General features: G+C 45.4%; 2 long non-coding RNA genes across 3 annotated transcripts in view; both read left to right on the top strand.

Annotated features, from left to right (window-relative positions):
• Positions 1–7,756, top strand: part of LOC121068202 — a 35,670-nt gene extending 27,914 nt beyond the window's left edge. For both annotated transcript variants that reach the window (XR_005818698.1, XR_005818699.1), the window contains one exon: positions 6,700–7,756. This is a non-coding gene — a long non-coding RNA (uncharacterized LOC121068202). The remainder of the gene's footprint in view (positions 1–6,699) is intronic.
• Positions 7,757–11,681: 3,925 nt separating this feature from the next.
• On the top strand, positions 11,682–13,693 carry LOC121068048. The gene is made up of 3 exons (XR_005818578.1): positions 11,682–12,096; positions 12,978–13,031; positions 13,218–13,693. It is a non-coding gene; the product is annotated as an uncharacterized LOC121068048 (long non-coding RNA).
• The last annotated feature ends 9,583 nt before the right edge of the window (positions 13,694–23,276 follow it).

Here is a 23,276-nt window from a genome sequence, read left to right as displayed (position 1 = left end):
ATCCAGCCATATAATTGATATAGAAAAGTAGGTGAACACTTTTGGGTTAGATTTTATTTGACAAATTTAGAGCTGCTGTTCAAGACAATTTTTTGAAATGTTCAGCAAAACCAAGAAGGATTTGGGGTCTTGTTGTTGCTGTTCCTGGAGTGCTTCTGTTCCTGTATTCCTAGGGAACAAGAGAGCCCTCTGGCATAAATTTCTTTTTCATCCCTGTTTTATCTATTGGTTTTCCATTTCCTCTTTTCTCTGTACCATCCACCTCTACTGAGCAAACCGAATGCTGAGACTTTACCAAGGCAAACCAAAGGGTAAGAGGCAGACCTACAAGCTTCGGGATTATTTAATGTTAAGCTGTTATCAGGGTAGGTTTTTTAAAAAAAGAGTGTTTTCCTAACAGGCCTGGTACATCAAGAATTTCTGGCTGAATCAGTAAATTCCTGCAGGGAGATGTTAATCCTTTATGTAGTGTTTGTTTTACCTTCTCCTTACCAGATCATATTGCTGGTATGCAAGGAGATTGCTGTCATGTGGCCCTCGATAGCTGCTTCATAGGGGAGTTCTGCAGCTCTTTGGTAGGGAAGTTGTATGTTTGTTTTTAGTGACATCTACACGCCTTGTCGTTTGTTCACAGGAGATTGTTTTACCTGTGAAGCCATTTATGTGGGTAATATTTTTCCAAATTCTTCAACTATGATAACAGTACTAGGGGAGCCAAATTTTCTCATATTCACTCTCTTTGCTTAGGTAAACCACTTGCTGAGATGAAACACGGATGTGAATCTGGAGTAACTTTGGGGAGTTTTTTTATAGCAACACAATTTTAGAGAAATAGATACTGGAAATGCTACGTTGCTCTCCCTGCCTCTGCATCTTGCTTAAAGAGCAACAAGAGGACCCTAGGAGAGAACACTGCTGCAGTGGGATGGGGAGCTGAAGTTTTCTGGTGTGGGCGGATAGCTCTGTGGATTTGCAGCACTAACATAGATATTGGATGAAAATGAATTTTAGTCAGCCTTGTAAGTATTCTCACAATTCCTGCAACCCACACGGGGTCATGGCCCTGAATTTGGGAACGGCTGGGCCAGTGCTCAGTGCCTGGGGAATGGCAGTGTCTCACACCACCCTGGGCCAGCCGTTCCAGTGGCTTGTAGGTGATCTGGCACAATTCGTTGAGACTTTTTGATGCAGTGCAGACTGGGCTAGAAAACTCTTACTGCTGACCTCGCAAAGTTACAACCTTAGATGGCCCGAGGAAGCAGACAGCAGAGGTGAAGATGCTGCTCCTGGTGCAGGTGACCCTTTGATTTTAGAAAATGCTGTTTGGCCCTTGTGGTCAGAGCTTTTAGGATAAATAATGCTTTTCTTAATGCCACCGGTTTATCAGCTGTGCTTGTGCTATGGTCTCTCCCTGGGAAGGGCAGCCTGTGGGGAGCCCCCAGAGGACTGGCATATCTGGACCTCCCGAAGGAGAATTTGGGGCAAGTGATGGCAGCTCCCATGGGAAGCCACAGTGGTCACAGCAGGTCCCTGAATGCCTGAGCCCACTGTGCTGGAGCGAGGGCAGCAGAAGGGCTTTGCAAGGGGTGCATGCTCTGGGCTCAGTCCTGCTGAGGTCAGGGGAAGTTATGTGCATGGCAGGGAGGCTGGACCTTAATGTGTCTGGGATTGGACACCTTGCACAGTTGTCTCCTTACAGAAACCCGGGCCTTATCCAGTCTCTGCTGTGTGTGCCAATTAACCTAAGGCTCGCTTCTGATGGAGCTTTCTTGCTTGTGCACGTCCCGCTACCTTTCTGCTCTAAATGGCTGATTTCACAAAGGAGAGCTTTTTAAGCATTAATAGGATTTTTGAAGAAGATCTTGACAAAGAAACAAGAGTCCTCTAAATGTCTGCCTTCCTGCAGTAGTGAGGACACAGCCTTGGGAGCTATTTAAAGAAATATATTTTTAATTGCATCTTATAGCTGAGAAAGGCACTGGGATCTTCTGTACAATTCCTTTCAAGGTGACCTTTGCACAGCTGTGTTGTCTGGACGAGCTGCGGTGTCGCAGTTAATAAGGGCACTCGTTGGAAAAACAGCGTCACCCGTGTTAGGTCTGCTGGCTCCCTGCAAAGCTGCAGTGGTTGGGAAGGTGTTAGAGCAGCCCTGCAAGGAAACCTCGGTCCCGAGGAAGGCACTGGTAAAGTTCCTGCGGTGCTGAAGTTAGCCAGGGCTTCCTCGTTCGGTCTTTGGTTGGGAGCCTGGTTTTCTTCAGCTGCTGGTTTTGGCCAACCATTCACCTGTAGGTGAGGCCAGTGGCCACGGAGAGCTCACCAAATGAGAGCAGTGCATCCCCGTGCTTTGCCTTCTCTTCTCCAGAAAAGCAGCCAGCACCACGAGAGGTTCCTGACCTGCAGGTTGCTGGCTGCTCTCTGACCACGTTGCCACCTCAGGAGCCGCAGGGAAGCGAGTCGGTGAGTGCAGCCCCGTTCCTGCTGACAGGCGTCCACCTTGCAGCCCCCGCAGCTGGCAGCCTCGGTGGCAGGCACGGCACAGAGGTCCAGGGCTGCAGGAGCAGGAAAAACAAACAGCGCTCGCCTAACATGATGTGACTGCCTTGCTTCCATGATTCATATCCTGAGCTGCAATCCCCTGGACCGGTGCAGCCCAGCGGCCAGATCCTTGGCCCACTGGTTTCTCTTTGAGGTCCGGGAGACTTTCTGATATTATTGCTATTTATAAGGAAACTGCTTTTGGCCTGATTTTTCTGGAACTCCCGCTGCTGGCTGTCTCCAAAGATGAAAATTTCTGCCTCAGTGAGGGCTCTCAAAGGGGCTTTGTAGTGCTGCTGGTGTTACCTGGGAGTTTGACGTAGAAGTCATTTTAAAGTAGAGGCTATTCAGCTCTCGGCATTTCCTGTGGGGCTGATCTGAGCATTCAGCAAGAGGAGATGTGCTGAGGTTTCTGGTGAAGCATTCATCCAGTGTGCACTTGAGTGCTGCGGAAATGTCTCCTTCCCCCATGCCCTCTTCTCCCTTAGCTTTTCATCCAGCTTGGGCATTTTCTGGCTCTTGAGTCGTTATGGAATTTTGTCAGGGTGCTTTTGGGGTGGGACACCTTTGGGAGCACCGGCTCCCTGCTAGCCTGCTGACACGTCTTGCTTTCCTTCACTGCATCTGGGTGCCTTCCAGGTAGGCTTGGGTTCCTTCTGAACGACAAGGAAATTCCCAGCTGCTACTACACAAACTTGCCCGCTGTCCCCACGATCTTCCTGAATGGCTGTCCCCACTATTTATGGCCCAGGGAACATGCTAAGGAGGAGGAAGGCATGAGATTCTTGTCATTGATGCCTGCAGAAAATGAGTGCTCGTGGTATACTCACGGTGTCAGAAGAAAGCAGCTTTCCCTGGTGCATAACTACCCAAACTCAACTTCTAAAAAAGTGCATCTGTCATCTTCACAGATCTCTGCCACCTGGAAAATGGAGGATTCATCCATTTCCCTGAAAATAGATAACGTTGTGACCATTTTTCTAATTGCTCGCACTTCTCCTTTTAGAAAGACAAAACCCTTGCAGCTCCCAAGAGGTTCCTCTGCACCTGACAACAGTTTTTATAGCCTGTTTCCTTTTCCCTAGCTAAGTTTAGCTCCTGGTTTCCCTTCGTCTCATCCCCCAGGCAGATCTCACAAGAAGTCAAGGTGCTTGTGTTTTCTTCCTTCCTGCATCAATTAGTTTATCTTAATGAAGTTTTATATCAGGTTGGTGGGAAAAATATCAAAGGAGAAGAGAAAAGCAAAAATCCTTTCCGAAGCTATTGTGCCATTGAAATACCCACAGCAGAAGGCAGTTTTGCTGAGGCAGGATTGTTTATCACCGCAGAGATCTCTGCAAGAACCTGAATTTCTCTTGTATCTCCTGTGGGCTCAGTTCCTCACCAGCCCTCTGTCTCTGACATGGCTGCTGGTCTGTTCCCCATGCCGTTGCTCATCTCTGTGCCCCACGAGCTCCTGCTACCACCTGCAGCAGCTCCTCACCTGTCTGCCCCAACCTCAGCTCCCCCAGAAAGGCAGGGATCCCTCCTGGCACAACTGGGGGCCCGCACCTGGGCTGCTCTGGCCTCTCGGTGCTGCTTTCTGCCTTGAGATCCGTGGCCCTCTGATTGTTCTTCAGGTTTACGGTTTAATATTTGTTTGTGCCATTGTAGTGCCTTTGTGCATTGAAGATCTGCAGATAACCATCAAGAGGGCAGGCCTGCCTTCAAAATTTCACGGTCCAAATGCGTGGCAAGGTGCAGCAGTCAGTGACGCTAACAGCTGCGGAAAAGCTGAAGCAACCATAACAGCAGTAGGAGAAATTTGGGCGTTTGGCTGCTGATCGTGGGCTGACCTCGACATCTGCCCCTTCCTTCCCTGTAGGCAACGCTTTGCAGGAGCAGCAGCAGGGAGGAAGCTTTGAGGAGCTGCTCGGAGGGGTGCGAGCGGGCACCCGGTGCATTGGGGCTGCTTGGAGGTGCTGGGGAGGGAGAGCAGGAGGTGGCTCCTGGCTTCTGGAGCACTCGGCAGGGCACTAACCCAACCGGGGGGGCTGCGAGGGTGAGTCTCACAGCCTCTGTAGGGCTCTGAGGTCTGCCCAGACCACTGGGGAAAGCTCGGGCCCTTGTAAGGTGGTTGCGTCTGCAAAACAATTAAATAGGGCAATTTTAGGGTCACCAAAAGTTCAAGAATGCCCCAGTGTGATTGCACGGCACGGCCTGAGAAAAAGCCTGCCTGGAGCAGCGCAGCAGATCAAAAAAAGATTTGAGCTCTCCCAGCAGTTTGCTATCTCAGATCATCTTTTTCTGTGACATTAATTTCCTTGGGCAGAAGATTAAGCACTATTAAATGAAATACAGTGATTTTAGTTTCTGCTGTCCTTGCATACTGCTGCAGTTATCCGTGCAGTCTCTCCGTTGCCCTGCTGCCATCACAGAGCCAGAAAGGTTAATAATGGTTCACCCGAAAATCGCTAGATCTGTGTGTGTGAGATATGTCAGGAGCCCATAGGATGAGCACCTCTGATATTTATATGGAATTAAATTCAGACCCATGCACAAACAAGGTCTGGTCACCACTTATCAGGGACATTTCGTGGTAAATTTTAGATGGCACTTGTGCTGTCTTTTTCCACTGGGTAAATTTCACTTGACTTGGACAGATTCCTCCAGCGGCTCGTTTAATGGACAAGGGAGTGTCTGAAAGGTCATGTGCTGCTGTGTTACTGAGGGAAACTACATCTGACCTGAGGCTGGGGTGTGAGAAACCCAAGGCAGCATTCGGGCAGACATCCTAGCTTCCCCTGGGGCTGAATGGCCCTCAGCCACAGGAGATGCTCTGACACCCACCAAGGGTTTTGAAGCCCAATTAGTTGCCACTCCGACTGAATTTAATGAGAGTCTTTCCACTGACATCACGGCTGCGAGCTATACCCTTAGTACATGAGGCGTTGTTTTGAACACGGGTCTTTATGCCTTTATCCAGCCTGCAGCTCTCCAAGTTAAATACGAACAAACAGAGAAGGGGAAAAAAAACATAAACTGCAGGGCAAGTCTAAGAGATTTCTGTGCCTCTCTTAGAGGCAGATCTTGCCTAATGCCAAGAAGCAGCGGGAAAGGGTGTCTTTTGTCTAGGACGTGAGAGTCTGCGGGCTCCTGCAGCCACGACGCAGAAGGGGGACATGAACCTCTCGTGCAGCAGCAAGGCCAGTAAGAAGGTTCACAGGCCAGCCCTCGCAGTTGAAATCCTTGCCTGCTTGTGTTAATTGAACCTGCCAGCCCCTGTGTTCTTCTATTTTTAGGCTGCTTTTCTGGGGAAATGAGGCTTATATGGTCTCCGTGGCTGTCTGTCCATCTGTTGGCCCCCCCCCTGCTCCTCCCCGTAACTTCCAAACTGTCAGCAAATTTTAGCCAATCTGGAAAGGCAGGGAAGCATCTCAGAGACATCACGATTTTTATGAATTTCATGAGGACTGCTGGAAATTTTCCAAAGGCTCGATTAATGTCCTCTGAAGGTGAAGCTGTGATCACTCAGCCATTGCCCTTTCTGTTTGTCCCAACTAGTCGAGAAACCATCTGCCCTGTTGTTTGAATGGCTTTATATGGGTGAAGTTTTTGTGGGAGATGTCACTGGAGACGTGTAAGGGATGGGAAGGGAACTGTGGGGTGTCGGATGGGAAATAGAAGTAAGTGAGACCACTGTGGTGCAGAGGTGATGGCAACAAGGGAGGGATCTAGAAGGTATTGAGTGTTGAGAGCCACATCCCTGAGAAAACAGTCTGAAGGAGGAGCAAACATCAGGAAAACTGGGAATGTTGTGGTGAGGGTGAGGGCTGAGGGGTCCAGAGTGACCCCGAAGCTGAAGCAGGGAGAAGGTGCTGGGAAGAAAGCGGGACTAACGTCAGTGGTAGTGCAAGGGGCATAGCAGCGATCCGTAGGAAACTGAGCTTTGTTAGTTCAGCTGCTCGCAGAACAACTTGCTTTATCAAGTCCTTTGTTGACAAGGTTAGAACAGGGAATGATTAAAGTTATTCAGAAAATATGCTCTCGTGATTTCTTTGGGGCTGCGCAATCATACTGACAGAGATAGCCGCTCTGATTCACGACACGTTATGGCCAGAAAACATACCTACCTCCTGCCGCCTCGCGGTACTCGCAGCACCCACCCCTCTCCTTCCCTTCCAGGACTTCGTTTTTCTTCAAAGGATGATTGTTTTTCTGTGCCCACACCACTGCGATGGAGCTGCACTGATGAAATGGGGGCTTTGTGAGCAGTTCCTCGTCCTGCGTCAGGAGGAGCCTCCTCTGCAGCCGTGTGAAAGCTTATCCTCACTTGGATGGCGATCAGCATGCCTCGGTGGATGGAGCATTGGCCGCCTGTGTGTCATTAAGGAGCTCGAAGAGTCGATTCAGTCCAGACAGTAAACAATGAATTGCTGACACTTTCGGCTCTGCTGGGGCTAAAGAATACCAGCGCACACATCTGAGCCCTATCAGTGGAAACACACAAGGATTAGATTCTTTTGGTGACGGCTGCAGTTTTATTGTGAATAATCTGATGGGAGCCTGATGGTGTCCAACACATCCATTCTTGCCTTGTGATTCTTTTGCCATCTGAAATGTTGTTAGTTTTAATGACATAATTATCCTTTATATTTTCAGTTAGATGTGTGGGTTGTGTTGTTTTTTTCTTTTTTTTTTTCTTTGAGTTATAATTAGTTTCCCTGAGAGGCAGCAGCTTTAATGCTTGGTTAGTTTTCTGAGAAGCTGGGACTGAAAGAATCTTTTGGGAAATGACAATTACATGTCCATGGTTTTTATTTGGTATGCTTTATTTCAGTCTTTGTCTGAGCTGAAAGCTCTTGTTGACTGGCAGAAGATGGATTGATTCAGTGAAATTAAGCAATTTCAGTCCTCCCACACCCCCCCCCCCTCCAAACAAAAACGTACAAAGAACTTGTATGTTGACTGAAAGTAAAGTGAATTTCTTTTGCTGAATTTATACAAAGTACTTAGTTGGGGAAAAAATGCACACCCCTTCCCCCTATCCCCAGGGCACCGATTGACCCTGACGTGATTTTTTTTTTTTTTTTGCTGAACTTTGCTGGAAGTTTATCTCAACAGAAAATTTCGTAAAAGAAGTGTGTGCTGTGCAAGGGAACAATAACCTACGAAGCAAGAGCAGCATAGATTATTCATTATCAAGGTAATTCTAACAAGATGAGATTATTTAGTCAGGGGATTGTGGAGGAAAAAAAAACAAAAAAACGAAAAAAAACTTCTTGGCTTGTAACCTCCTCCTGTTTTCCCTTCTCTGTGAACAGCCCAAGGTGGCCCATGGCTGACTCTGGGACTACTGCACCCCTACAGACGCAGAAGGGCTCTGCAGTGGGTTTGTGAGTGTTATCTGTGGGAACTTGTCACAAGTCACACACGTGGTTACCTTGGGAGGCTTAATACGTGTGGTTTCTTACTAATTGTGCTGTGCCCTGGTTTTATGTCATCGTTAGGAAACAACAGAGAACGATTTTCAGGGGTTTACACCACAGGGTTTATGAAGGGTTTGTGATGGGGATGCACTGAAGTAAGGACTCCTCCAGAAAAAAAAAAAGAAAAAAAAAAGTGGCTTTGCCTGTAGTTTATGGTGTCATTCCAAAGCCAAAAAATAAACACTGAGGAAGTTGACTAGTTCGGGGAGCATCTGAAAGGTATGGTGTGTTCTGCCTGGGTGGGCAGTTCCGCTGGTACATTGAAATGGTGGCGAAAGCATCTACTTCCTGAGGTGGGGAGGGGGCACATCTTCCCCACATCCCCTCGCAGTGGAAGCTGGGGGAGCATCTTCCTCAAAGTAAGGGGGAGGAGGAACCAGTGCTTGTTCTGAGTTGCTTTGCCCCTCCAATTTCTCCCAGCATCAAGCTGTGCCAGAGCAGAGAAGCCAGGCTTTCATCACTACAGGGAGAAGGCAACTGGTTTCTCTCCAAGAAAGCCTAAAGCAGCTAGAGGTGGAAAAGCCCTTGTAGGTTCCTTAGTCTTTCTCTCTCTTTTCTCTCTCTTTACAGTACGTTTGAGAATGCTGTGTCCATGCTAGGTTTGCATGTCTCTTGCAAAGGGCTTCCAACCCCTTAGTTTAAATGGAATATTATTCCCAGATGGAAAAGCTCATCTGCTGGCAAGGTCAGAAATATAATTTGTTTATATACATTCAGTACAACTAAAAAGAAAAAAAGAGAGACAGAATAAAATTCCTTCACCATGTCGTACTTGTTACTTGTCAAGTTGTGTACCCTGTCAGTAAAGCTGTGCTCTTGAACAGGAAGGAATGGTGTGGCCCCAAAGACCAGTGGTAGGAACGAGGAGACACAGCGTCTGTTGCTCTGGCTTGCTGGGAGTGTGCTACATAGTTTTCATTTTCTGCATGCATGATTAAAATTAAAGACTCAAAAAAAATCTTGGCCTTAGCAGTGGGAACCGCACAGATGTGAACTGAATGGAAAGCTGACATTTTTCGCTGCTATGTCACCACTTCCTCTGACCTGAGGACAGATTTGTCTCAGAGGTTTTTGCAACGCAGGCAAAGGCATGTTATCATTTTCGGAAATAATGGAAAAAATGTACGATGAACAGGGTCTCATGATGTCCTTTCTTTGCCTTGTTTTGGGTGGGTCTAGCAGCTTTTCAGAGTGCCGGATCTGCTGGAGATTTTCTCCCTGCCTTTGAAGTTGAGGATCTGAAGCACTTTCCCAAACTGACCCACGCAGCCTTTCCTACAGCCAGTGAAGGCGCACGCACACCCTGTGAGCCCTGCACATTGTGTGGAAGAATACCCCCACGACCAACGTCTGCAGCTACGTGCTCCATTTGGTAATGAGGTTCATAAATGATCTCCTGGGAGGAGGAAAGCAGGCAGCCGGGCTGGGACTCTGCAGGTTCCTCTGCACAGACACCCTCAGCGCTGCAGCTCTCTGCCAAGGGACGGAGAAAGTTGTCGGCTGGAAATCCAAGCACTTCACGCAGTGCCTTACTGCGGGGTTACCGGGGTGAACAGACTCGAGTTTCACTTCCAAAGAGCTAGGTTCACATTTTGGTTTTGGTCACAGAGGGAATTATGTTGAAAGGGCTTTTAATCCCTTGGGAAGCTGTCCAGTCCCTGGGGATATCACTGCTTAATCATGCAGGGTCATTCTTTCACAAGATAGGGCTTGTTCAGGGATTTTTGTTTGCTTACTTTTCAAGTGAGACTATTTTTCAGTTTAATTTGGGGTTGTTTGTGAAAGGCTTTTGCTTTCAGAAGGCTGTTGAAAGATTTTTGGTGTAGAAAAAGTTGAACATCCTTTCCTCTGGCCGTAAGGTACACAGAACCAGAAAACGCAGCTCGGAGAGGGAGACAGGTGAGCAAAGGGGAATGGGGAGCATGAGGGACCCAAACCACAATTGTCATAAGACTTTCAGAGGAATTTCCAAATTGAAATATTTGGGATTTTGCTTTTTATTTGAAGTATCACATTTTTCCTAGCAGAAGGAGGAGGAAAGTATCTGGCAGTGGGGGCCCTTTTGCCTATCTCCCACGCTGAGAAGTAAAGCTTTGAAAGAGGAGTTCACCTGGGTACGTAAGGAATGACAAATGCATCAACCCTGCATGGACCTTTACATTTTGACTTCAGACTGGGCAGTCCCACACTTAGGATACAACGGGAACCTATTTTGTTCTGCTCCAGTGGCAGCACTCAATTGCATGTTACTGCCTTGTTAGGAAATTGGATGATCTGCCGAAAGCTTTAGGCAATGGGACACGTTTTTAAGCAAGTAAGGAGTATTCAAATGTTGCTAGCAATAACAAGCTGTAAATTACAGATGAGGTGCATTGAGTGAGCAGCGTGTTATCTCTCTGAATGTTTAAATTTTTGCACATTTTGGCAATTTCTTTAAAGAAGGCAAGAGCTGGACTGTCAGCACTGATTTTAGTTTTGCAGTGCTATGGTTTTCTATTTATAATGGACATGAAAGAGGTCCTGAAGGCAGCGTGTCTTGTCACTGAATTAAAAATCCACTCGTATCTGCAGTGTTTGCTTTAATTTAAATATTTGTCATGGCTAATGAAATATACCCCAAGAAAGAAGGAGCAAGGCAAGTTTCCCAGGCCCCATCAGTTTATTTGATGCCTTCCTATTTGTGGACAAAACCAACGTTCTTGTATGAATGGCTGTGATGCTCTAAGGATGGCAAAGTGGGTCGCGCTCTGTCCCTACAGGGATTTCACTGCTAGTACCCTCGGATATTAATGTGGGGAGTCTGGCCCATCTCATTACAGAGCCCTGACCGGGTTTCCAGTTGCAGAGCCGCCCACAGTCCCTGGTCGCAGGAGGCATGTCTTTGCAAATAAAAACCAGGCGAGCTCAAATCCTTAATAAGCATTAGAGGCTTCTCTTATTTGGTTCTCAATGTATATCTCCGGGCAATGTTCAGACTCTCCAGTGACTACTAATTAATTTGTTTTCTTATACTTCGTTGAGATTTGGATTGGCACCGAAGCCCAACAGGGAAGAATCTAGCTGTCAAAAAGTGAATGTCCGTAACAAGAGTAAGGTGTAGATGGAAACCACATAGTTGTCACACAGCAGCTATGTCATAAAAGATGCTATTACTTCCATACTCCTTCCCATAAGGGAGAGAGATATTTTGGGAGGGCAGAAGATGTGATTATGGGAGACAGCTACATGGAAGCTGTCACTATATGCTCCATGCACTGAAATGGAGCAGGAAAAAGGCTGTTAGAAATATTTTAATAAATATTAAGTGCATGGACGAATAACAAAAATATCTAAGCATTAGTTAAACACGACTGGCTAGTCTGTGCAGCATTGTCCAGTTGGGGACCACTGGACTCAGAGTGGGAAGTGGAGTTTTTTTTCCTAGCCCTGAAACCAGTTTTCTCTAAAACCTCAGCAAGTCGTATTTTCCACTGCTTCCATGCCCTGTGGACCAGCAATATGCGCCTCAGCTTCCTCATCTCTAAAATGCTGCTGTTGGCTGACATAACCCCCAGACTGTTGTCAGAGACTGGTTGTAAGTTACAACAGGGCTGTGGATAGCTATGAAGTGAGAGATGGTAATCGGTCCTCGTTGTTTTTAGGCTCCTGGCCCTTCGCAGCAGGGTGGCAGACTTTACGGCCCTGTGTAGAGACTGGGCTTCCCTTTCTGTGCCTGGATGTGCCCTGCCAGCCTCAGGCAAGCTTCAGTGCTCAGGGGACAACACTGCTGCTCCTTGTCCAGCTGTCTTCTGCCTCTGCATTCACACCTAGTGCCAGGCTCCCACAGGCAGCACAATCTGCTGAAATACCTTGGTAGCAAGCTCTGGGCTAACCACTCTGCAATAAATTAACGTGGTCCAATGACCATAAAGAATAATCCTAGCACGTAGCATCTCTCTGTATACTAGCGCTGCACCATGGGTGCCCTCTCACCCCCTGGGGTCAGGACAGATGGCGAGCTCCTTCCAGTTGCACTTGCAACATCCTGCTTTCCCTTGATGCTTCAGGGAATCTGCGACATCTTCAGAAGTGCCCTTGAAAAGGTTCAAGAGAAGTAAGTATATCTATGCTTGAAATATGTTGCATTGCCAAAAATGACTTGAATGATGAAGGAAGAGAGTGTGCAAGTGACTAGTAGATGATGAAGGACAGAAAGGAGGCTGATGTACAGCTCATTCAGCACAACAAGCCCCCTGGCTGTGTGCAGCAAAGGGCTGTGCTGCTCACCCAGCCTAGCAAGGCAGGCACAGAAACCAACCTCGAGCCTCCTTGCAGCCAGCGGAGTCGCAGAGAGGTGGTGACGCTCACGTGCGTGACAGATTTTTCCAGTCCTCCTTGTGTAAGTGAAAAAACATCGAGCTGTAGTCTCTAGGCCCGCACTGGAAATACAGAGACAGCCCTTCCCAGGGATGCAGTGGGAGGTGTGGGGGCTGCCTCCTGCTCCTTTTTAGCAAGAGAACATCTCTACAGCTCCCTGTACCACTTTCTGCAAAATGACAACCAGCATATGACTTGGGTTTGAAATCCTTGCAGCTGATGGAAAAACAATTAAGATCTCATTAAAATTCTAGGTAGAGAGCCAAGAAAAGGAAGATAATGTCAAAGGAAAGGTGATACGTAGGACAGTATGGAGAATTCTCTTAAGTTAAGCCTGTCATTAGGCAGGAGCACAGAAGGTGCTAATTGTACAGTGCATTTCATTCATCCCACAAAGAATAATTAACACTTTCCCTTCTGCCTTCCTTTCATTGAAATGAATGGATTCAGTACATATGTTCTCTTCTTCAGGCAGTTGTTGTTGTACGCTAGCTTTGCATGGGCAGAAGAATTTTACTGCTGTGTTTCCTCACCTGCTGGCCGTTGATACGGAATTGTTATTAATCATGTGAGGCACTGCTGCTTTCATTAATCTCCTTGTGTCTGTTGCTGTTGCAGAAATTGTTGACCTGAGATGGGGAAGCATTGGAACAAGAGTGCACTTACTTCCAGGTAAGTGCAAGCTTAAATTCTGCCCTAAACAGGGAAGGACTTACCAGAGAGAGCTCCTACCCTGAGAGTGCGTGTGGCTGTGCTGGCGGGGAGGGAGCATGATGCAAACAGGCACTGCTCTATCCCATGTGGGCTGTCAGCAGCCTGGCACGGTGCTGAGGATTTTTCCTTGAGATCTATTTCCAGGCTGATCCAGCTGTTGACTGAGAAACCAAAGCTCTTGCAATGCGTGGACTCTGACCTGCCTTGCTGCCCGGACCGCCAGCAGTTCTGAGAAATGTTGTTGTGACAGAGTGACAGCTGTCTTGCAAAGCAGATCTTAGCCTTGCCAGGTCCAGTCTGAGTTTATGCACACAGCTTCCTGACCTCCTACGCTCCTTGTGAAATTTAACTAGAGATGATAGTCTTCACTTCCTTTTAAACGGGGGTGAGATCTCTGCGTGCTATGATGCAGCTGACGTTCTCCACACTAGCGATGACTACACTTCAGGGCTGGGGTGAAGTGAGCCATATCCATGTCACCTTTCTACTTCACAGAAATAATTCAGATTAATTAGTTAAAGATAACAAAGCATTGTGAAATTTTTGTCTGAAAATGCTATATCTAAGTAGTAATGACACTTTACATCCTCTGATATTTTTGCAGGAATCTCTATAAAAGAAGTTATGCTTGTACAAGCTGGTGTGCTTGGTATCAACTGAAGCTCTTCATCCAAATTCATATCAGAGACAGCCCAAAGAAACTCTCATCCCCTCTCCCTTAGTCTAAGTATCTTCAAAGTTTTGGGAAGCTTGCCTTAGGATGTTGTGCTCCTGATGCCTGTAAAAGGCATAAGTATACGGCTGGCTGAGGCTTGTTGTAGCTGCACAGGGACACAGCCACCCCCTGTCCTGTGACCCTCACTGCGTGCATTGCACCCGTGTGGCTAAAGGGGGTCCTTTCATCCCCACAGCAGATGTGCTTCTTGTTGGAACTTTGGGCATACAAGAGTAGGCAGTTGCAAAATACCAGCTTATTTTCAGCTTTGTAGACACCTGCTACCATTTACAGAGCACGTGGGCTCTGAAAGTGCCAAGCCAAATTCCCTCCAAATGTTTGCATGGGCTTTTAAGGCAAAGGTGCAACATGCTCTCACAGCTTTGTCCTTTGACACAACCTGAGGCAGCAATGTCCCACCTTCAGCCCTGCTATTTGCACCAAGGTGGGGCAGTCTTAGCTGCCAGGGGACATATATACACGCACATCTCATCTGGCCTGGCCTGTACAGTCCTTGGTTCCCCAGTTAGTCCCATGACTGGGCCTTTTGTGTTGTTGCATTGTTTCTTTACACCCTCTCCTGACCCACTATTGCACTCAGTCCAAGTTGGCACGCGGGTAATCTGTGACTGAAACTGGGCTCCAGGGGGAAAGGATAGAGTTCAGGGGAGCTAGAAGGGGATACATCAGATACAGTCTCTCACATTTCTTGAAGCAGTGAGGCTATTCCCAAGCTAAGCATGACCAGCTCTATATGAAGTCACTTAAGAAGGTTGTTCTTCTTTGGGCCAGTCTGACCTGTGGCTACTTAGTCATTACTTTGACTTTGCCCAACCTATAATTTCATTTATGGACTCTTCACCACCTTCTTCTGTGAAGCTTATGTTCATCTGACATGAACCAGAAAGCCATAATCTAACCAAACACAATAATCAGACAGGGGGAAGGAGATAAGGAGATTCCTTTAGTGCTTACATGGAAGCTAAAATGGATATGGTTGCTGATGGTGGAAGTAACTAGCATGCTTGTAGGCCCAGAGAGATGTGTGTGAGGTGTAGGCTGGTAGTGTGTTCTGGGGTAAAAGGGGATGTAGGGTGCTACTGTAAGAGAGGCTCTCTGCCCAGCAAAGAAGAAATCATATTTTCTTGGGGTCAGGGAGTTGTTGGCTTATGGGATCAGTAATGCTTGCAGATCTAGATAATCATCCTACAGACATTCATATCACGGAATCATAGAATATAGTGTGGTGAAAACATCTGAAGAAGTTCGTGGACAGATGAGGAACAATTACCCATCCCAATCTTTCCAACTGGCTGAGCTGCCCATCTTGGTTTCATGCTTTCATAAACAGAAACAGCAGATAAGATTAATGAAAATGAAAACTGCAGGTTAGTGATACCAAAAATAGCCATTCCTCTCCTGCTGGGAAGGTATGTTATAGCATTATGAAAGGCTAGTGTGATTTTGGACACAATTCCTTTGAGGCATTTCTGTAGGAGTCGTAAATGCAACTCAAGTCACCAGCGCAGAAGAGGGAGGATTTCTCTTGGCTTAAGGACAGGAGAGCACCAGCTTCCAGCATTTCAGACGTGTTGCTGATTTTGCATGAAAAAGACAAAAAGAAATCTCATGGTAGGCACCCAAATCTAGAGGCTACTTTTAAACCTTGTTTTGTTTTTCCTGGTTGAAATGGAAGAAACATTTCTAATGTGCAGTCCATTCTTACAGGCACATTAACTTGAAAGTTAATCATAGTTCTGGCCCCAGATGGTTACAGTGCATCTGCTTCTCCATCTGTGGGAGTCTTTAAGGATACTTGATAGCTGTCCAAATAAGTGCTTAAAAATTGTATCATATAAAGGCAAAATAAGAAGATAGCACAATCTAGAACGATACCAAAGGAAAGGGAGGTGGAGTAAGTGTTTCAAACCCTCAGCTGTACCCTGTGGATTTCACCTGAAATACATATCTGTTGTATGGCATGCATAAAGCTTTACTCTTTGTAGGTGTGCTCTGAAGACGTACCTACCTACTTTCATCAGGAAATTGTTATAGAAATATACTTCCTGCTTTGCCATGGACAGGAATCTCACAATTAGGAAACAGGTAAACAAATGTAAATGAAACATATTTCAGCCATATTATATTTATTATATTATATATTATACTGTATTGAAACATGATGTAGCTGTCGATAAGTACGCTTGTTTTGCAAATTTGCAAAACAACCAGCACTCTTTTCCATACCAGAAGCCCTTGATAAGGCAAGAAGAATGGTGCAAACTATTTACAGTCTCCCTCTGTCCTCCCTGTAATCCCAGGGAAGATAAATATAGAAGGGCTGAGATGTAGTATTGATGAGCAAATGTGGAACAGGCCTCACTCAAAACATCATTAGATCAACTGGTGAATTAAGATGGAGATGGAGCTAATTGAAATTCTGCTTGGGGGGGGGGGCTGCTGGGTCCCTTGCAGGCTTGTAGAGAGGCCAGTAATGATGCAGTCTGAGACTGTGGGAAGTTTAAGGTGATATGAAGCTTGATCCAAAGCTCAGTGAAGCTGAAGAAAATCTCCCATGGTGCATGAATATTGCATGTGTTATGGGACTTTCTCTTTTTGAAGCACAATTATCTCAAATGCAGAGACACAAGAATTCCACTAAACCTCAGCCTTGTTCTGCATGAGGGTTACATAGGAGAAGAGGTAGGAAGGAGGTGCTTTTCCTCTCAAGGTGAATGACAGAGTTGATTTCTGGATTATTCCCCAGAGTCATATCCAAGGGGACAGAGAAGCCAGAAGGCTTTTACATTGAGTACCGAGACATGTAGAAGATAGGGTGCCATTATGCCGGACTTGTGAAAAGCAAGAATAGAAGAATAGAGGAAGAATAGAGGGAGACAGGTATGCCCCTTTGCCTCACCCTTACCACACCTACTCACGAGAAATGAGCCATTACAGGCAGTCAGCAACCGCATGTCTGTCTTGGATGCAACTCTCTTGTTCCCTCTCTTCTGGAACAAGCTGTGAGCACAAAGTATTGCACTGTAAATTAAACCTTTAATCAAGGTCGAGCTTTATAACTACACATGTTAAGGCCCTGTAATAATAGTTTACAAACAGGAATCGTGTGTTTTGCTTTGTGGTTATAATAATCAGTAGTATTTGGGAACAGTTCTACCATCACAGAAACTCATTGCTGCAGCCTGAAAAATCCTTGTTTTTCTGATATTAATCAAAGAAGGACTGCTAAGCATGTATATGATTGCTGGGCAAAAGATATGGCCGTAGTCCATTGAACAATAGGCAAAGTAGGTACATGGAAATCCAAAAGTAATAATACAGCACTTTGGGAATACTGTTGTATGTGACACCAGTGGGGACAAAATGTTAGTGCAAAATGTGTAAATAATACTGTGAGCAACACCGGGGTATAAGCATCTGTATTTACAACACTCCTTACAATTACTAATGCCATACTCAGCAATTCTGTATTAAAATTGGTATTTGTTATTTAACACATTGCTGGGACTGATTTACGATTTAATTCCAACTCCTAAATGAATTGCAATTATTCTGGCAGTTATTAATTGTGTAAATTGATGTGCTGCAGTTTATCTCCTAGTATCCAATCTGTTTTTTATGGCTGCTATTTTATTGCTCTGTGATTGCTCTAGGATTGGCTATGCTTGCCAATACTTAGCAGTTAAAAACATGTTTTAATATATTTGTTGGCTTAAATGTAAGGTTGGAGGCAGGGCTTGTTTCATTTATAATTTGGGGGTTTTTTCCTTTTCATCTTCCTAAGTTTGTTCTATTACTTTCTAATCTGGTTGCTACAAGTCTGTGGTATATTGATCTGTTTCATACAAAAGAAATAATAATAATTTTCCCTGAATATGTCACAACAATTGGTGATGCATCTTCTGTTTAGGCAAGAAGAAAGAATCCAAGGAGAAACAGTGCTCCCCAGTGAGGGGGAGAAGTGCCACTGGGGCAACATCATAGCACTGCTATGAGCATCTCAGCCTAATGGGGTCGGTGGACAGGAAGACCTTGGCCTTTGCTAACACTGTGACCTCCTCCTTTGAATCTCTTTTTCCTGGAGGGATGCCTCCTCTGGGGAGGACAGCAGTCAGAGCCAGAATCAATCTCAGGGATCAAGGAAAACATGGGAAAATGGGGTATTCCTAGTCTGTCTCCAGCAGTGAGAAGAATGAGGCTAGCTTCGCAGCTCAAGGTCAGACACTCTCTAAGAGGACATTAGAGGGGTAATATCTGAAGGGGAAAAAGACCATTTTTAGCAAAGGGCATTAAACTGAACAGAATACATTTACATTGGCAATTAGGAAAACTTTCTAATTGTCAAAGCAATGGCAATCTACAACCAGTAAGAGTAATGGGAGGAAGAAAACTACCTGGTTTTAAAGTGGAGCTGGAGCAGGAAATCCCAAATCTTTCTGGACATTGGGCCCGTGATAGAGCACAGACTCAATAGCTTGTTCATATTGCTCTGTGAAGTTCACCCAGGGTGCCACAAGGCTGAGTGGCAATCTGTCTGTGTTTCTCAACGACAGGATCCTTACCAGTAACTTCGTGATGACTGGTGGATATTCTTTGAAGAAATCAGTGGGTGAGCCTACTGCATAGGGTCCCCCCAGAGCCGGCTCACCATGAGGCATGACAAGGTCCTGGCACTTTGAACGGTTTCCAGCTGTTCTCCTTGGTCTTGTGGTGACGATGTCTGACAGAAAGAATTACCCAGATCTTACCTTGCACAGATCTTGGGCCTTGCCGATGGGTTCTGGCATTTCCTGCTCAGGCTCAGACTGAACTAAGCCTGAGCTGAGGCTGAGAAAATCTGGCCATCAAGTTCTGGAGATTTTCATCTTCAATGCACCCTTGGAACACTCTATCAGGTGCTGACACAGTCTGTGACCCCCAGTCCTTTGTGAGCTTCTCAGTGGTTGGTTGTTGTGAGCTGACGCTTTGAGTCCTGCTGGTTTCCATGTACTTCCCAGTCTAATGTCTCTAAAGTTAGCGTGTTCAGCAAAGTATATAAATGGCCTTGGACTTCAGTGAAGTATAAAAAACTTCAGTCTACATTTCTGCAATGCTGCTTGAGTGTTGCTTTACCCCTGTGTCTCCACCCCAGTCATCAGCCAAAAATTACGTGGGAAACAGGATCCTGACATCAAGGTAGAGTGTCTGGTGATTCCTTTATTATTTGGGGTGTGCTAGGGCTTTGATCATGAAGACTTATAGGTTTGAAATGCCAAAAAAGAAGGAGACCATGCTATGTTCAAAAGGCTGCAGAGTTTCCGTATTATCTGCTCTCTGGAGCTGTGTGGAAATCCTGCTAAGCCACCCGAATGCTTTCCAGATCTTATGCTGCATGGAAGCATCCTCAAGGCTGTAATGCAGGATTTGGCCTATAGCCAAAATTATTTCCAATAATAATAAGCTGTTTGATTACTGCCATCAACTGCAAGAAATGGCAAAGAAAAATATATTTCAACTATTTAAGTAATGAAAGGAAAGAAAATAAATAAGCCTTTCCATTCTGGGATCAAAATATGGGTTAGGACAGTCCTGAAAGCTCAAGTGTGGAAAATTCTAGGTTCAGACACTGAAAATATATTTAAAAAATCTGAAGTCACTGTGCAAAATTTGATAGGGAAAGTGGATGTAATCTTGGTGGCTCAGAAACATGGAACATGCCTGTGACATAGCGGTTGGCAGCAGCACTTTAGGTATTATTTACCTCACACCGTTCTGAGGTCTGCACTAGGCCTTAACATGTCCTGTGTGACACTTTGGTCTCAGTAGATTACTGCAGTAGTTTTTTACCTCAGGACATACAAACTTCAACCTACTAACTCCGTCATAGAAAGATTTTCCTGATATATATGAATTCTTCATTGCACACATCAAAAACTGATCGTGACTGGAGTGTCAATAAGCAGAACGTGAGAATGTTCTGTCATTTTGATAGTGCTGGGCATGCTTTTGTTTCCCTGCATATATGCTTTTTATAATGGGATGAAATGGGTAGGACTCTTGTGCTATGCTGAAAGACAAGAAAACACGAGAATATTTGTACCTTGTTGATCTAACGTGATGCAGAATAGCATTTCAGTCTCAAATAGGCTCACGCTCTTTGCCTTGAGCTAAAGCAGACTCATGAAAGGAACGCTGGCATCACAGAAATGACTCCCACCAGCATGAGCTGCCTAGGAAACACAGGCTGAGGAACAGTTTACAGAAAGAGCAAGAGGCATAAAAGGGAATTTGAAATGTCTGGAGGAAAGAATATCAAGAGGAAAACATGCCCTCTTCTGCTGAAGGCTTAATCAAGTTTGGCCTGAACTTTCTGGCTTGAGGAACTTTGGATCCTGTTACCCAAATGCCTAGTCACATGTGTTTGTTCCAGGAAAGCTTGTCCAGTTGTAGGGCACTGTCCTGTCCACTGCTGATTGCCTGTCTTGATTAAAAAAAAGTGAAAGCTCTGTTTCATGGGTGAACTTAAATACTTCCGTGATCAAGGTGGTGAAGTGAGAGTGGCTCCAATGAGGGAAGACTGCAAATCATGAAGGAGGATGGTAGCAAGGATGAACTTGGTCATCCTGACTTAGTTTTTTGGGGGATGGAGTAGTTTGTCTGAGGATGGAGAATGTGAGGGTATTTGGAGGGGAAATGGGCAGTAAGAGGAACGAGCCCATACATAGAGATGGAGCCAGATTCTTCTGAGAGGAGCACAGTGACAGGACAAGAGGCAGCAAGCACAGGTCGCAATGATAAAAACTCTCATTAGTTATTAGGATTTTTTTTTCTCACTCTGAGGGTAGTGCAGCACTGGAACAGTTGCCCAGAGTTTGTAGGTTCTTTAACCTTGGAGAGCCCCGAATCTTGACTGGATGAAGCCCTGAATAAATGTGACCTAAGCAGGCAAGTGGTTGTCCCCAGATAACCTGCAGAGGTCCCTTCCAGCATGGATTATTCTGTGATTCTGAACCAGATCCTGCAGCTGGTGATGGAAGGACCATGGCTATCGTGCTTGATAGGACACGTGCTTGGATGGGGCAGTGCGACTCTCTGACTCATGACTGGAGTCACTGAAGAATTCAGTGCATTTCATGACTGTATGTTAAATTTTACATGGAGTCTGAAAGCTGCAAACTGGTCGACTCTTCAAGGCAAGAAATAATTTGCTTACTCATATCACTAATAAACGCTGGTATATTTATCCTGCCCAGCACTGGTACCTGATCCCTTTGACACTTTCATGATGCTTTGGACCAGGGTGGGAGATTAGTTCCTTTGAAAACTACTTTTCCACACAAGCTCTGACCCAAACTTTCAAATCTCCAGTTCCCTAGCTGAACCTTGGCGTGCAAGGGAAAACTTCAAGCAGATGGCAGCCGGGTGGATCAAAGCAACTGCTCTGGGCTACAGCCTGCTTTTGAGGGATGAGCTGGGGACAACATTGTCTGTTGGTTCTTCATTGCAATGGTAGGCTCTAGGCTGTAGTGGATGAGTTGCTGGATTGCTGTTTACATCAGTATTCTCTGCTGGAATGCAAAATGTAAGGGTCATCTCTGGTATTTCATCAGCTTTATGTGGGAACATAGTCACTGCTGCCCACTGTTCATACTATGTTGTGACTGGGACTCTGGTGTGTTACACAGCGTTTCAAAGTTGAGAGCAGCAGCTTCAAGTGTTAAGCTTAGTTGTAGAGGTGTTTTGTTAGCCATATAATGTACATATAACAGCTTTCTATAACTAAAGAATAAGAAGTAGATGTCTCATTAGCTAGTTGGCAAGTGCCACTAGCAGTGGGGCAGACGTACTTTAATTTGGACAAAAGTCCGTATCTCAGTTGTATTCTAAATACAGCATTTCATGAGGTTATATTTGTCCTTTGCATCTCCATAGAATAGAAAGAGGCTTGGAGGTAGTAACAACAGCACTTCAGATTGCTGCAGCAGCTGCTTGTATGTTTGTGCCCCCAAAACACTTTTTTTTGGTCTTGGCATGAACAAGTGCATGTGTGTGCAGTGCTTGCAGACTGTTTGATTACCCCTGTTGTGCACAGCCTGGCAGAGACATGGTGTTTCCTACATGAACTGCCATCTCTCCCAGCTTGCGAGTGAAAGGCTAAACATTAAGCAGAGACTAACGAGATTCCAGTTCTGCAGCACATTTTATTTTTCAGCAGTTTGTGTTCTGCCATATACCCAACACTGTCTCCTAAGAGAAAAAGCAACATAATTAACATGGGATAGATTTGCTTCAATGTACTCTGTTTCTTTCCATTACTGTATTCGTCAGAGGAACTATTTAGAGAGAAGGCTTTTCATAGCATTATGTTTGGTCCAAGTTTGTTTTTTGTTGATTTTTTTTAAAGGAAGCGCTATTTCAGAGGATATATTTTCAGAAGCTATTGGATTTCAGCCATTTTGGATATATGGTGAGACGGGAAGAGACCAGGCACAGGCCACCAGCAGCTGGGGTCAGCACAGCACCTGTGTGAAAGGTAGTCAGGGTGCTACGGGAGGCAGGGGCATCCTGCACATCCTGAACATCTATCTCAAGACTTGTCTTTTTAATGCCAGCAATTTAATTTTTTCCTCTTTCAAAAAAAATTGATTTGAAGCCCTACCTTTCAGCTGGTTTTCCATAAGCATATTAATTCTTTGAGTATTAATTCAATTTTTCAAGTTACCATTTAGTCTAATTAATTTTCCTCCTCATCAAACATGCTTTCCCAGATGATGGGGAGGTTCTCCTCTGGAAGAAGAAGATTCTTCTCTGACACAAAAAAGGTTTTAAATCAAGATTTCCAAAGTGCATGGTGATTTAGGGGTCCTCAGTATTTCAAGCAATAAGTTTGAAACATTATAAAGTAACAGAAAATGCTCTGTACCTGTCCTCTGATCCCTGATGCTATTTATTTGAGGTATCCTAAATTGGCATACAGGATCACTCATTTTTGGCCCAAACCTTATTTCAGACATTCAAAAACCTTGTTCACAAACTTCTACTTCTGCCCCAGATCAGAAGGTTGTCAAGATGCCAAGTATGAGGTTTAAAACAAACAAATAAATAAATACTTGAATCTTTCAAATTGCTTCCTGCTTTCTGAACTTTCATGGTTCATGTTTTCAAGCATAATCATGTGGAAATCTAATCGTTCCTGTATTTTGGAGAGTGAAGACTTCTTGCCTGCCTCCCTACTGAACTAACCCACTAGGGTAAGGAGGTAAAACACTGCACCACTGAGGCAGCTTTCCCAAGTGGGATATATCTACACTAATTCAGCCCAGGCCTGAGCACAGAGCCTGGGTCCTGTGCTCACCTTGACTCTCTACATCCAAACTAACACCAACAAGCCACTGTACAGGCAAGTCTGCAGATCTTCCTCTGTCCTTGTCTAATCTTCTCCTTTCTACCTTTCTGCACAGCATCTCTGATAGTCACACGTGTGGTAC

This window comes from Cygnus olor, chromosome 3 (genome assembly GCF_009769625.2).
Source record: "Cygnus olor isolate bCygOlo1 chromosome 3, bCygOlo1.pri.v2, whole genome shotgun sequence".
NCBI lineage: Eukaryota > Metazoa > Chordata > Aves > Anseriformes > Anatidae > Cygnus > Cygnus olor.
This window is presented reverse-complemented; position numbering and strand designations above follow the sequence as displayed.